This window comes from Oryctolagus cuniculus, chromosome 6, assembly GCF_051225735.1.
Source record: "Oryctolagus cuniculus isolate XC-2025 breed Fujian yellow rabbit chromosome 6, ASM5122573v1, whole genome shotgun sequence".
Lineage (NCBI taxonomy): Eukaryota > Metazoa > Chordata > Mammalia > Lagomorpha > Leporidae > Oryctolagus > Oryctolagus cuniculus.
The window spans coordinates 109272842-109288972 of record NC_142872.1 but is presented as its reverse complement, the minus strand read 5'-3'; positions in this window follow the sequence as shown (position 1 = coordinate 109288972).

The window sequence follows — 16131 nt, the reverse complement described above, 5'->3', positions numbered from 1 at the left end:
CCGAGTCCACACATCAGCACTGGAAGGGGAGGTGAACTCAATAACCCGAGACATTGGTGGGGAAACGGGGGTCAGAATCTAGAGGGGGGCCGGAAAGTGCAGCAAACTCACTACCAGAAAGAAGGAAAAAAAAAAGCTTCGGCGTTTCTCTTCCCCCTAACCTTGCAAAGGTTACAAGGCTGCAAGGTTTGAAGAATTCCCAAGAGACAAAGAGCAGGCCTCCTCTCTGGATTTACATATCAATGGGGGAGAGCTGAGTAACTGAGTCACTACAATTCAGTAGCCTAGGCAACCCAGTGGGAGTCCAGAGGAGCCAAAGACTGGAAGTGAAATACCATCAATTCTGCACAGCCTTGCCATGTGGTGTTACTTACCCCCTGAATAAATAAAATACATAAATAAATAAAAAGAGAGAGATTTACCACGCATAACCTGAGGGTGTCACCTTTGCACACCCTTAACCAGGAAGAACCAGGCAGAGCTCTCAGGCCGCACCCACCTCAAGCCTCCAAGGCTCCTCCAACAGCAGGCAGTCCACTTAACACGGACAAAGTAAAAAAAAAAAAAAAAAAAAAAAAAAAAAAAACGCACATTGACACAAGAATTAACTATGCCGAGTAACAAACACAGAAATAGAGGGAACAAGATCAACGATGACACTATGATGCCTCCAAATAAGCAAAACACCCCAAGCCAAGAGTATGAAGATGATGAGATAGAAGAAATGCAAGATACGGATTTCAAAAAATTTATGATAAGAACATTTAGAAGTTTTCAAAAGCAAATCTTTGAACTACAGAAATCCTTAATGGACAAGATTGAAAATCTCTCTCGTGAAAATGAAATTTTAAGGAAGAGTCAAAATGAAACTCAGAAACTAGTAGAACAGGAAAGTGTTATAGTGAAGAGAAATCAAAATGAAATGAAGAGCTCAATAGATCAAATGACAAACACATTAGAAAGCCTTAAAAACAGAATGGGTGAAGCAGAAGAGAGAATATCGGACTTAGAAGATAGAGCACAGGAAAACATACAGTCAAACCAAAGAAAAGAAGAGGAAATTAGAAATCTAAAAAATATTGTTGAGAATCTACAGGATACTATTAAAAAAACCAACATTCGAGTTCTAGGAGTTCCTGAAGGCATGGAGAGAGAGAAAGGATTGGAAGGCCTTTTTAGTGAGATACTAGCAGAGAACTTTCCAGGTTTGGAGAAGGACAGAGATATCCTAGTACAGGAAGCTCATAGAACCCCCAATAAACATGACCAAAAGAGATCCTCACCACGACACGTGGTAATTAAACTTACCACAGTGAAACATAAAGAAAAGATCCTAAAATGTGCAAGAGAGAAACGTCAGATTACTCTCAGAGGATCTCCAATCAGACTCACAGCAGACTTCTCATCAGAAACACTACAGGCTAGGAGGGAATGGTGAGACATAGCACAGGTGCTAAGAGAGAAAAATTGCCAGCCCAGAATATTATATCCTGCCAAGCTCTCATTTGTGAATGAAGGTGAAATAAAGACCTTTCATAGCAAACAGAAATTGAAAGACTTTGTGGCCACTCGTCCGGCCCTGCAAAAGATACTTAAAGATGTGCTACACTCAGAAACACAGAAACACGGCCATCAATATGAAAGAAGGGAAAGGAAGAACAACTACCAGTAAAAGAGCATGGGAAGCTCAAAGCATATACTAGAAAATATTTCTGGGAAAATGGCAGGGCAAAGTCACTACGTATCAATAGTCACATTGAACATTAATGGTCTGAATTCTTCAGTTAAAAGACACCGTTTGGCTGACTGGCTCACAGAACACAACCCAACTATTTGTTGCCTACAAGAAACACATCTCTCTAACAAAGAGGCATGCAGACTGAAAGTGAAAGGTTGGAAAAAGATAATCCATGCCAACAGAAACCAAAAAAAAGCAGGTGTAGCCATATTAATATCAGACAAAATAAACTTTAATACAAAAACTGTTAAGAGAGACAAAGAGGGACACTATATAATGATTAAGGGTTCAATTCAACAGGAAGATGTAACTACTATAAATGTATATGCACCTAATTACAGGGCACCAGTCTATTTAAAAGATATGTTAAGGGACTTAAAGGGAGATTTAGATTCCAATACAATAGTACTGGGGGACTTCAATAATCCACTCTCAGAAATAGACAGATCATCCGGACAGAAGATCAACAAGGAAACAGCAGATTTAATTGACACTATTGCCCAAATGGATCTAACAGATATCTACAGAACTTTCAACCCTACATCTACAGACTTCACATTCTTCTCAGCAGTGCATGGAAAGTTCTCTAGGATTGACCACATACTTGGACATAAAGCAAGTCTCAGTAAATTTAAAAGAATTAGAATCATACCATGCAGCTTCTCAGACCACAGAGGAATGAAGGTGGAAATTAGCAACTCAGGAAACCCCAGAAAGTATGCAAACACATGGAGACTGAACAACATGCTCCTGAATGAACACTGGGTCATTCAAGAAATCAAAAGAGAAATCAAAAACTTTCTGGAAGTAAATGAAGACAACAACACAACATATCAAAACTTATGGGATACAGCAAAAGCAGTATTGAGAGGCAAATTTATAGCAATAGGTGCCTATATCAAGAAATTGGAAAGGTACCAAATAAATGAGCTTTCAGTGCACCTCAAGGACCTAGAAAAACTGCAGCAAACCAAACCCAAATCTAGTAGGAGAAGAGAAATAAGTAAAACCAGAGAAGAAATCAACAGGAATCCAAAAAAACATTACAAAAAATCAGCCAAGCGAGAAGCTGGTTTTTTGAAAAAATAAACAAAATTGACACCCCATTGGCCCAACTAACTAAAAAAAGAAGAGAAAAGACCCAAATCAATAAAATCAGAGATGAAAAAGGAAACGTAACAACAGACACCACAGAAATAAAAAGAATCATCAGAAATTACTACAAGGACCTGTATGCCAGCAAACAGGAAAACCTATCAGAAATGGATAGATTCCTGGACACATGCAATCTACCAAAATTGAACCATGAAGACATAGAAAACCTAAATAGACCCAAAGCTGAAACAGAAATTGAAACAGTAATAAAGGCCCTCCCAACAAAGAAAAGCCCAGGACCAGATGGATTCACTGCTGAATTCTACCAGACATTTAAAGAAGAACTGACTCCAATTCTTCTCAAACTATTCAGAACAATCGAAAAAGAGGGAATCCTCCCAAATTCTTTCTATGAAGCCAGCATCACCTTAATCCCTAAGCCAGAGAAAGATGCAGCACTGAAAGAAAATTACAGACCAATATCCCTGATGAACATAGATGCAAAAATCCTCAATAAAATTCTGGCCAATAGAGTACAACAACACATCAGGAAAATCATCCACCCAGACCAAGTGGGATTCATCCCTGGTATGCAGGGATGGTTCAACATTCACAAATCAATCAATGTGATTCACCACATTAACAGACTGCAAAAGAAAAACCATATGATTATCTCAATTGATGCAGAGAAAGCATTTGATAAAATTCAACACCCTTTCATGATGAAAACTCTAAGCAAATTGGGTATAGAAGGAACATTCCTCAATATAATCAAAGCAATTTATAAAAAAAAATCCACAGCCAGCATCCTATTGAATGGGGAAAAGTTGGAAGCATTTCCACTGAAATCTGGCACCAGGCAGGGATGCCCACTCTCACCACTACTATTTAACATAGTTCTGGAAGTTTTAGCCAGAGCCATCAGACAAGAAAAAGAAATCAAAGGAATACAAATCAAGAAGGAAGAAGTCAAACTATCCCTCTTTGCAGACGATATGATTCTGTACTTAGAGGATCCAAAGAACTCTACTAAGAGACTATTGGAACTCATAGAGGAGTTTGGCAAAGTGGCAGGTTATAAAATCAATGCACAAAAATCAACAGCCTTTGTATACACAAGCAATGCCATGACTGAGAAAGAACTGCTAAGATCAATCCCATTCACAATAGCTACAAAAACAATCAAATACCTTGGAATAAACTTAACCAAGGACATTAAAGATCTCTACGATGAGAATTACAAAACCTTAAAGAAAGAAATAGAAGAGGATACCAAGAAATGGAAAAATCTTCCATGCTCATGGATTGGAAGAATCAACATAATCAAAATGTCCATTCTCCCAAAAGCAATTTATAGATTCAATGCAATCCCAATCAAGATACCAAAGACATTCTTCGCAGATCTAGAAAAAATGATGCTGAAATTCATATGGAGGCACAAGAGTCCTCGAATAGCTAAAGCAATCTTGTACAACAAAAACAAAGCTGGAGGCATCACAATACCAGATTTCAGGACATACTACAGGGCAGTTGTAATCAAAACAGCATGGTACTGGTACAGAAACAGATGGATAGACCAATGGAACAGAATTGAAACACCAGAAATCAATCCAAACATCTACAGCCAACTTACATTTGATAAAGGGTCTAAAACTAATTCCTGGAGCAAGGACAGTCTATTCAATAAATGGTGCTGGGAAAACTGGATTTCCACGTGCAGAAGCATGAAGCAAGACCCCTACCTTACACCTTACACAAAAATCCACTCAACGTGGGTTAAAGACCTAAATCTACGTCCTGACACCATTAAGTTATTAGAGAACACTGGAGAAACCCTTCACGATATTGGCACAGGCAAAGAATTTCTGGAAAAGACCCGGGAGGCACAGGCAGTCAAAGCCAAAATCAACTATTGGGATTGCATCAAATTGAGAAGTTTCTGTACTGCAAAAGAAACAGTCAGGAGAGTGAAGAGACAACCGACAGAATGGGAAAAAATATTTGCAAACTATGCAACAGATAAAGGGTTAATAACCAGAATCTACAAAGAGATCAAGAAACTCCACAAAAACAAAACCAACAACCCACTTAAGAGATGGGCCAAGGACTTCAATAGACATTTTTCAAAAGAGGAAATCCAAATGGCCAACAGGCACATGAAAAAATGTTCAAGGTCACTAGCAATCAGGGAAATGCAGATCAAAAGCACAATGAGGTTTCACCTCACCCCGGTTAGAATGGCTCACATACAGAAATCTACCAACAACAGATGCTGGCGAGGATGTGGGGAAAAAGGGACACTAACCCACTGTTGGTGGGAATGCAAACTGGTCAAGCCACTATGGAAATCAGTCTGGAGATTCCTCAGAAACCTGAATATAACCCTACCGTTCGACCCAGCCATCCCACTCCTTGGAATTTACCCAAAGGAGTTTAAATTGACAAACAAAAAAGCGGTCTGCACCCTAATGTTTATTGCAGCACAATTCACAATAGGCAAGACCTGGAACCAACCTAAATGCCCATCAACGGTAGACTGGATAAAGAAATTAGGGGATATGTATTCTTTAGAATACTATACCGCAGTAAGAAACAACGAAATCCAGTCATTTGCAACAAAATGGAGGAATCTGGAACACATCATGCTGAGTGAAGTAAGCCAGTCCCAAAGGGACAAATACCATATGTTCTCCCTGATCGGTGACAACTGACTGAGCACCAAAAAGGAAACCTCATGAAGTGAAATGGACACTATGAGAAATGGTGACTTGATCAGCATAGCCCTGACTGTTAATGGACAACTTAATACATTATCCCTCTTAGTATTTTTTTTTGTCTGTTCTACTTAATATGACTGGTTTAATTCTGTAATTATCACACAGTTATTCTTAAGTGTTGAAAATTAACTGAAATGTGATCCCTGTTAAACATAAGAGTGGGAATAAGAGAGGGAAGAGATGTATAATTGGGCATGCTCGGGCTGACTTGCCCCAATTGGTAGAGTTGGAAACATACCAGGGGATTCCAGTTCAATCCCATCAAGGTGGCATGTACCAATGCCATCTCACTATTCCAAGTGATCAATTTCAGTTCACAATTGATCATAATGAAAGGACTAAGAGTCAAAGGGAGCACATAAACAAGTCTAGTACCTGCTAACACTAACCGATAGAATAAATAAAGGGGAGAGTGATCCAACATGGGAAGTGAGATACTCAGCAGACTCATAGAATGGCGGATGTCCTAAATAGCACTCTGGCCTCAGAATCAGCCCTAAAGGCACTCGGATCTGGCTGAAAAGCCCATGAGAGTATTTCAGGCATGGAAAGCCAAGACACTCTGGCAAAAAGATCTCTGTGAGTGAGATCCCAGTGGAAAGAACAGGTCTTCAAAGAGGGAGGTGCCTTTCTCTGAAGGGAGGAGAGAACCTCCACTTTGACTATGACCGTGTCTAAACAAGATAAGAGTCTGAGAACTCAAGGGGCTTCCATAGCCTTGGAAACTCATGACTGGTGCATAGGGAGATTACTGATGCCATAGACAGGAGTGTCAATTTGTAAAGTCAACAACAGGAGTCACTGTGTACTTACTCCTCATGTAGGATCTCTGTCCTTAATGTGCTGTACATTGAGGCTTAATGCTATAACGAGTACTCAAACAGTATATTTCACTTTGTGTTTCTATGGGGGTGCAAATGATTGAAATCTTTACTTAATGTACACTAAACTGATCTTCTGTAAAAAAAAAAAAAAAAGAAATTATCAATTCCCAACTTGACTCTCACTGGGATTAAACATGACAATAGGTCTGATCTGATTTCATCATCATTTAAAAAAAAATCATCTATTATTTTTCACTTTATGTTTCTGTGTGGGAGCAAACTGTTGAAATCCTTACTTAAGGTATACTAAGCTGATCTTCTGTATATTAAGATAATCGAAAATGAATCTTGATGTGAATGGAAGGGGAGAGGGAGTGGGAAAGGGGAGGGTTGTGGGTGGGAGGGACGGTATGGGGGGGGAAGCCATTGTAACACATGAGTCGTACTTTGGAAATTTATATTCATTAAATAAAAGATAAAAAAAAAAGATGAACTTGAAACTTCAACTAAAGCTAGCTATTATAAGTGGATAAATTAATATGTTAATGCTTGAAATATAAAAAAAAATTGACTTCTACTTTTTAAAACCGTGCTTACTTATAAAAACAACATAAGTTAAATAAATATACTTAAGAAAATAAACTTTATTTCTGAAACTGGAAACAAGGGAATTGCATTTTGAATTATGTTTAAAATCCCAAAATGAGCAAAGTTTTTGGGAGAGACTAGTAAATGAAAATTACTTGTGCCTTGTCATTGCATCTTCTAAGGAGATCAGCACTCACAGGTGGTGTCCCACTATCCATGTAAGTGTAAAACACAGGCTATTTAATAGTTACTTAGTCCAAAGAGTGTATATTATTTTAAATTACTTAGAGAGATGTGTGTTTAATATTAAGGTAGCTGATTAAAGTGTCTTGAAAAAGGATTTCCACACTTTGAATATATAGAAAAAGACAGGACAGGTATTAAAATAGCATTTATTTTTCAAAGGAAAAGTGTTAATTATGTATTTGCATTTTTAGGGTATGTATTTGTCCTAATTTAGATTCAATCACATTCAGTGAACAAAATATAGTATTAAATGATGATTATATACTCAAAGTGACACGTGTGTCAAATCCTCACATGTAAGTGATAGTATTCTAGGTATTTCTAAGAATTAGGCAGCAGTACTCCTGAATGTACTAGAGATCAACAGTGGTATTAGCTGGACAGTACTTCCTGCAGCAGCACTTAAGTTTGTCAAAGAAATAGGACTTGAAACATAGAGCCCCTTGCAACTGACATAATCAAGGATTCTCAGATTGAGTGAGTTACCCTTGCAGTCCTACAGTTCCTTTGGTAAATATTTGTTCACAGCCAAGTTCAGAACATTGATAATATCCCTTTTTTTTTCCTTTTTTTTAAAAGACATCACTTGCATTTGACTTTGATGTTATTTATTTATTTATTTATTTATTTTTTGACAGGCAGAGTGGACAGTGAGAGAGAAAGAGACAGAGAGAAAGGTCTTCCTTTGCCGTTGGTTCACCCTCCAATGGCCGCCACGGCCAGTGCACCGCGCTGATCCGAAGACAGGAGCCAGGTGCTTCTCCTGGTCTCCCATGGGGTACAGGGCCCAGGGACTTGGCCCATCCTCCACTGCACTCCCGGGCCACAGTAGAGAGCTGGCCTGGAAGAGGGGCAACTGGGACAGAATCCAGTGCCCCGACCGGGACTAGAACCCGGTGTGCCAGCACCGCAAGGCGGAGGATTAGCCTACTGAGCCGCAGCACCAGCCGATAATATCCTTTTGTAGGACATGTATTCTTTGTGGTATTTGATGCTTTGAAACAATATACTATATAATTTATTTTCCTCTTAATGTCAAACCTAAGTAGCCACCTTGTCAGCAAATATGGTTCAATGTTAAGGAAATTTAGAATCCTTTCAGAAATAATTAAAAAAAAAATCTCTACTACAAAAGCTGTCTTATTAATTTCAGCCTGGCTACTAAAGGTTAAATTTGATTTCACTACTTGACTGAATTTCTCTCCTCCAAACCCAGCTAGCTGCTTTTTTCTTACAGGTTCGCCAAAAGCAAAAGCAGCTACCCAACCAGCAGTCATCTAAGTAGTAGCTATCTCTTATTCTAGAGGTATAATCATCATACCAAATGCAGAAGTCATGTATTGCTCTTGGTTTGTTTGTTTTCTTTTTCTTTTTTTTTTTGTAATTTATCAGTATTCATAGATTAGCTGCCAAAGGATGTGATACAAATCTGAAAAGGTTCATCTCACAACCTAGGCAATAATTATTATAAACAGTCAATCAAAATTATAATTATTTATTCTGTATGTTTGACCTCATCAATTAGAGAAAAAAATAGTTAATAGGGGCATTTAGCCTGGCACTTAAGAAGCTCATACTCCATATTTGAGTGTCTGGGTTTGATCCCAAACTCTGTCTCCTGACTGCAGGTGGTATGATGATTACACCTGTAGGATAAGAGATAGCAACTTCTTAAATGCCAGCAGATTGGAATAGCTGCTTTTGCTTATGACAAACCTGTAAATAAGAAAAAATCAGCTTGCTTGGGCTGGAATACAGGGAGCCAGACTGCCACCCACATGGGAGACCTGAACTGTGTATCAGGCTCTCAGCTTCAACCCAAGGAAACCCTGGCTGTTGTTGGCACTTGAGGAGTGAAATAGCAGCTGGGAGTCCCTCTCTCTCTCTCTATCTCCCTCTCCTTTTTCCTCTCCCCCTCCACCCTTTCTTTACCTCTGAAATAAATAAATGAATTCTTAAAGAAGACAAAAGTTGAGTTATCATGTCAGCATATGTTTTGGTGAATTTTCTGAAGATTTTAATCTCTAGTAAAAGATTTACAGATGGCTTTAATAGTTAATGAATCCTCACAAAAACCATAATAGTATCTGTCTTAAAATAGATAAATTGAAGCACTGTATCTGATTAATCTGATAAATCATAGTACTAAATTATAGCTACCATATCTCTTAGGATTCATGCAAAAAATAGAATTTAATTGTTTGAAGTATTTTTAATGTGAGTACATAATATACATTTTCCTCTACACGTAGAAGGATAGGGTCATTAGGGGAAAAACATATTCAAAGAGAACAAGGGAAAACATGTATTCAAAGATGTTTGAATAAACTAGCCTGTATCTTTGCCTACTCAAGCTGCATTGGAAATGATGAAATTTCACATTATAGACATTTAAGTTTCTAGCTAATTATGCAAATAAGGTGTCATGTTCAGGTATGCTCTCTTTCCAGAATTTTTCTTCGTTTGGATATTGTGTTTATTGGCAAAGATAAAAAATGAATAACTGGCAGCACTGTATTCCCTGTGTCAAAATGCATATTTTGCAATAAGTAACCAATTGAATATAATCATTTCAGTTTGGGAGCAGCTGCTGTATGCCTTTATAAAGCAACATAAATTCAAATTAATTAATCCAAAATGAATTACAAATTATTTTTGTAAACTACACATTGATCCTTAAGGGTTATTTAAACAGCTGAACTTGATGTCATTTGCCCCATCTGCTACAACAGATGCTTTATTTCAATATGAATATTAAATGGATTTTGAACACATTTTCTATAATTGTAAGAAACATAAATGAAGAAAAAAATGATAGACGTTCTGATGATTGGAAAGTACTATATTCTTACGGACAAATATATTACAGTATAAAATATAATAAAATATAAATTTAACTAGAGAACAAAGAACAAGTATACATAATAAAGGAGTCAGTAAATAACTCAAGCCCTTCAATGCTACCCATTAGTTGTTTGGATTATATTTCAATTGAATTCACAATTTTTAATTGATGATTCAAGGTTACCAATCCCAGTTAGTATAGAGTTATTCAAAATTTATTTTGGAGAGAAAATTCTCAAAGTCTCATATTGCCTTAAGAGATTTATGGCATTGATTATATACTGAAAGATTTAAGACATTGGGTGGACAAAAGCACTATTATAAATGAGATATGAGGTGAATATGATGAAAGCATACACAAAGAGAATGAAGTCTATGTAAGAAAAGCTTACTGTGGACTAAGGGAATAGTTGTGGAACAGGTGAACATGGATGTATATGCAACAATGTTAATTGTAGCACCATTTGTGGTGGCAGTGATATGTATCAAGCTGGTTTTACAGCTTTTCAGGAAATGGCATATATAATGTTTAAGATGTACATCAGCAAGTAACATCAGCAGTTAAAAACAGATGTATAAAATATAGCAACAGAGATAAAAATAAATTGTAAATATAGTGATTAATGGAAAAGTACAAATCAAAAATTCAGATTGATTTTTGAACTTGTATTAAAGGATTTCATGTATTTCACAGGTACAATCCTTAGATGATGACCACACTTGGCTCCTTCCCTGTTTCCCTACTGCAGCGCTCCTCTTTCCTTCCCTCTTTCTTTTCTAAGTTTTGCAAAATATAACTGCAATCCACTCTAAAATCACAGGATTAATGCACCACTAACGATAATATTTAACAAGTAAAAATATCATCCCGCTCATAAGTTATTTTTTCTGTGCATTCTTGATATCTTTAGCTGCCCAATGATTTAAATTGTACATTGTTTTTACAGGAGAGCATTCAAGAAATATTTTAATACACTTAATTCTCCCCTTTTCAGGTTTGTTAGGTAAGTCCAAAGATGCATTTATTCCAGAGATAATTACTTCCCATTGCTGAGTACTTTTTACATTATGGGGCTATCCAAACTTTCTGTTGGCAACAGGCATTATTCATTGCCCTGCATAAATTCCAGGTGTTGCTAATTCTAATGCTCCAGGGTGATTCTTACTCAAGCCTTAGGCAGTTTCCTATGAGCACTTGCTGCTCAGCACTCACATAAATACTTTGCAGATTTTATGGTTCTTTTCTTATGTAAAACTCCCCTCTATGTTATATGTGATAAACTCTATTTTCATGTCTCCGAAATCTGAACTTTATCTCTTCAACTCAGAGAGTCTACTCAGACAATTCTGGTTTCACCCACACTGGACACATCCTAGAAACACTCATAAATCTAATCTTTATTAATTCTAAGGATTGAGTGATGTAACTGCCATTTCTTTGTTTTGTTTAATCTGTAACGTCAAATAGTAATTTCTTCAGATTTTTTTCTTCAGATTTTTATGGTAGTTTTATACAAGATAGTAAAGCCTGTCATTGTTACCTCATCTTTGCAAGAAGCTGTTTTTCTAAAGATATGAAATATCGGAGGAGCGTTATCAGAAATATGATTGACGGCTGGCGCCGTGGCTCACTAGGCTAATCCTCCGCCTTGTGGCACTGGCACACCGGGTTCTAGTCCCGGTCGGGGCGCCGGATTCTGTCCCGGTTGCCCCTCTTCCAGGCCAGCTCTCTGCTGTGGCCAGGAAGTGCAGTGGAGGATGGCGCAAGTGCTTGGGCCCTGCACCCCATGGAAGACCAGGATAAATACCTGGCTCCTGCCATCGGATCAGCGCGGTGCGCCGGCCACAGCTCGCCAGCCACGGTGGCCATTGGAGGGTGAACCAACGGCAAAGGAAGACCTCTCTCTCTTTCTCTCTCTCTCACTGTCCACTCTGCCTGTCAAAAAAAAAAAAAAGAAAGAAAGAAAGAAAGAAAGAAAGAAAGAAAGAAAGATCGAAAAAGACATGCCTTGGTTCCATTTATCCCCATAGAAAGTTCAACTGATAACTATCCACAAATTGGAGCATCTTGTTTCAATAATAATAATAATAATACTCAGAAGTATGGCAATTTCATGATTATAATATCTCCACTCAGTCAAAAATCCTACCCAACAACCTTACTTAGGCAGGAAGATTTTTGCCCACACAGTTTGGGGAAGTGCAGGGATTGTGGTAGGTCAAATAATCACCCATTCAGACAAAATTCTTACCCAAAACTCCATCCTGAAGGGAGAGAATACTCAGAAATTCATTGTTTCAAAGATTTATTTATTTATTTGAAAGGTAGAGTTATAGAGAGGCAGAGGCAGAGAGAGAGAGAGACCTTTAATCCTCTGGTCACTCCCAAATGGCCACATGCTGGAGTTGGGCCCATCCGAAGCGAGGAGCCAGGAGTGTCTTCGAGGTCTCCCATGAGGATGCAGAGGCCCAAGCACTTGGGTCTTCTTCCACTGTTTTCCCAGGCCACAGCAGAGGGCTGGATCAGAAGTGGAGCAGCTGGGACTCGAACTGGTGCCTACATGGAATGCCTGCACTGTAGGCAGTGGGTTTCCCCACTATGCCACAGCACCAGACCCTAGAAAGTCATCTCTAAAATTCATGCCTTCTGATCCCATCTGTCCTAAGACTTCATTTAACCTTGGTACCCAGTCGGAACCCCTACCTAATGCAGATCCAAAATAGCAGGAATTCTCAGAGAAGGAATACATCTTCTAAACAGCCTGAATAAACCTCACCACAGTACCAAGCCAGCAGCTGCGACTGATAGGAACCAGTGGTGTTTTCAGGCATCAGAGCCTACCCAGCAGGCACACACAAGATCAGTACAAGCAGAGGCCTAGAAAAGTGTGGAACCGGCAGCAATCTCTGTCTTCCTATGGTCATCGCAAGCTGGGGATAACAGGATAAACTATATAGTAAGTATTTGTGCCTGACTAGGAATACCTGTAAAGGACAGAAGAGGTGCTGTCACCTCTAATGCAGTGACAACATCATAAAGACACAAGATTGTGAAGAACTGGGGGAGAATGACCAGTGCAAAAAGAATTCCCCTAATGGACCCCAAAGAAATGGAGAGCTATGGAATAACTGATAAAGACTTCATAGAGACCCAGTTAAAGAATTTCAGTCAAACTAAAGATTGTACAGATAAGTAATTAGTGACACTTGGAAAACAAAACATGAACAATGTGAGAAATTTGCCAAAGAAATAGAAAAAAAAAAAAACAATTAAATAGAATTCCTGGAGTGGCTGATGTAGTGCAGTGGTTTGGGACATCTGCATCTCATATCAGAGTTCCAGTTTAAATCCAATACTGTGCTTTTTTTTTAGTCCAACTTCCTAATAAGGTGCCTTGTAGGGCAACAGATAATGACTAAGTCCATGAGTACCTAATGCACACATGGAGACTGAAATGGAATTCTAGGCTCCTCCTGTAATCCTGGTCTTAACTCGGTTGTTGTGGGCATTCAGGAATGAACCATCAGGGGGAAGATTTCTCTCTCTCTCTCTCTCTCTCTCTTTCTCTCTCTCTGCCTCCCTCCCTCCCTCCTTCCTTTTCTCTTCTGTTTATCGGGCAAACTCTGGAAGACATAGGCATAGGCGAAGACTTCTTGTAACAACCCAGGAAGCACAGGCAATTAAAGCAAAAATAGACAAACATGATCATGTCAAGCTGAGAAGCTTCTGCACTGCAAAGGGGACAATTAAGAGAATAGGCTACTGATGGAGTGGGAGAAAATACTTGCAATTTATGCAACTACTAAAGGATTAATATCCAAAACATATAAGGAGCTCAGGAAATTCAACAACAGCCAAACAATCCAGCTCAGAAATGGGGAATGGACATGAACAGTAATTTTTCAAATGATGAAATAAAACTGTGTAACAGACACATGGAAAAATGCTCAGGATCACTAACTGTCAGGGAATTGCAAAATCTAAAATGAGGTATCACCTCACTCACGTTAGGATGGCCATAATCCAAAAATCAAGAAGTAATAAATGCTTTGGAGGATGTGGAGAACAAGGTAACCTCATATACTGTTGATGAGGGTGTAAACTATTATGAACACTTGGAGGACAGTATGGAGATTCCTCAGAAATCTGAAAATAGAGCTGCCATAGGAGACTTAGTCATCCCATTCTTGGGAATTTATCCAAGGTAAATGTAATTAGCATATGAAACCATTATTTATATCTTCCCCATATTTATAGCAGCTCAATTCACAATAACTGAGTATGGAGTCAACCCAGATGTCCATTAACTGATGACCTGATAAAGACAATGTGGTAAAAATGCATGAGGGAGCACTACCCAGTTGTAAAAAGAATGGAATCCTGTCGTGTGGTAACAAAATGGATTGAACTGGAAACCATCATGCTTAGTGAAATAAGCCAATCCCAAAGAGACAAATATCATGTTTTCTCTGATATTTGGTAATTAACATAGAATGAAAAAATTGTATAAGAAACTGACATCTTATAATTTAATTTTTCTTACATCCCCTGCCTATATTCCTGTGGAACAGTGATCTTTCTTCTTTTTACTTGTTGAACATTATGGCTAATGGTGAATTATATGGCTAATGGTGATTATAAAGTAAATTGAATGTATCAATGCAAAAATTAAACGAAAAAGCAAAGGAAAGAAGGAAGGGGATTGAGGGAGGAAAGGAAAGAGGGAATTTTGGTTGTCTTCTTAGAATTATAGCCATGAAATACATGAATCTGTTCTCTTCATAGTCATAAATATTCAAAAAATTAATTCTCCTGAACTGTGATTATTTGAGTGGAAATTTTTTATCTATTATTAGGATTCATCTTAACACTTAATCTGAGAGCATGATATGTTCCTGCTCTTTGAAATGGCTAGAAGTTTATTGTAGGACTTATATTTGAAAGAGTTGTTTTTTTTTTCAGTGCACATAAAAATCATACCAAAAGGGAATAGAACATGTAAAATCATTAAAAGTTTAAGTTAAAAAATTTAAACAAATTAATTTTCCAAAAATATGTAGATTTGTATGAATTTGAGGGTGCTTTGGCAGATAGTATAAACTGCCACCAAAATCCATTTTTTCCACATTGATTATTCTTTATAGCCTTTCACATTTCATTGTAAAAATTAAAAATAAGAAAGAAAGAGTAGGAAGAGTGGGATTGTGGGATTGAATGAGGGAAGCAAGGAAAAATGGGAAATATAATTATGCTCTTAAAACTATATATTTTAAATAAATGAAATTTGTTCCCTTAATAGAATTAAAATAAAAAAAGTTTTTGTTAGATTAAATTTATCTTTGAGACTCTACATATAGTATGTTCTTGCACAATTAAGAAATTATACATCAAAATTTCAAGAAAAATAATTTGTGAAATTTTAACATCTCTAAATATATACTTCCTAATCAGTAATGTAAGAATAATAGTATGGCTCACTTGGTTAATCCTCCACCTGCGGTGCTGGCATCCCATATGGGCTCTGGTTTCCAGTCCCGGTTGCTCCTCTTCCAGTCCAGCTCTCTGCTGTGGCCAGAGAAGGCAGTGGAGGATGGCCCAAGTGCTTGGGCCCCTGCACCTGCATGGGAGACCAGGAGGAAGCACCTGGCTCCTGGCTTTGGATAAGCACAGGGCCAGCCATAGTGGACATTTGGGGAGTGAACCAACGGAAGGAAGACCTTTCTCTCTGTCTCTTTCACTTTTTAACTCTGTCAAATAAATTAAAAAAATTATGTAAAAAAGAATAATAGTATGACACTTTAAAATATTGTTTTTAAATATGAATTATCATCACCAAGAGGTGCCCCTGAATTTTGGTTTCCGTCCATTCATATTTTCTCTAAATGGTATCCATTTCTCTGCATGCATATTGAATTAACTCTCTGAAGATCAAATACATGTCTGGTTCTAGGTTGTTGCATACAGTAGTGGAATCCAAATACTAGCAGGCTGCATCAGCCTGCAGCCTTCCAACAATTT